Source organism: Panthera uncia, chromosome D4 (assembly GCF_023721935.1).
Source record: "Panthera uncia isolate 11264 chromosome D4, Puncia_PCG_1.0, whole genome shotgun sequence".
Classification (NCBI taxonomy): Eukaryota; Metazoa; Chordata; class Mammalia; order Carnivora; family Felidae; genus Panthera; species Panthera uncia.
In genome coordinates, this window is record NC_064807.1 from 1,309,614 (window position 1) to 1,310,008 (window position 395).

Here is a 395-nt window from a genome sequence, read left to right on the forward strand (position 1 = left end):
GGACGGGGTGTCCTCAGAATGACTGGACCCGGGGACGGGGGTCTCCTTAGAATGACGGGGCCCGCGGAGGAGGACTGGGTCTTCTCGGACCCGCGGACGGGGGTCTCCTCGGACCCGCGGACGGGGGTCTCCTCGGAGTGACGGGACAAGCGGACGGGGGCGGAGGTCTCCTCCGAGTGACGGGACCCGCGCGCCCCGGGACGGGGTTTCCTCAGAACGACGGGACCCGCGGCCGCGAGGCCTCCAGGGCGCCCCCCCCCCCCCCCCCCCCCCGGGCAGGCCGCGCGCCCCTCCCCGCGGGCCGCCCTCCGCCGGCGCGCGGCCGGGATCCGGGCTGGGTTCGGGCCCCGCAGGCCGCGGCGCCGCCTCTTCCGCCCTCCGCCGGCCCGCGTGCG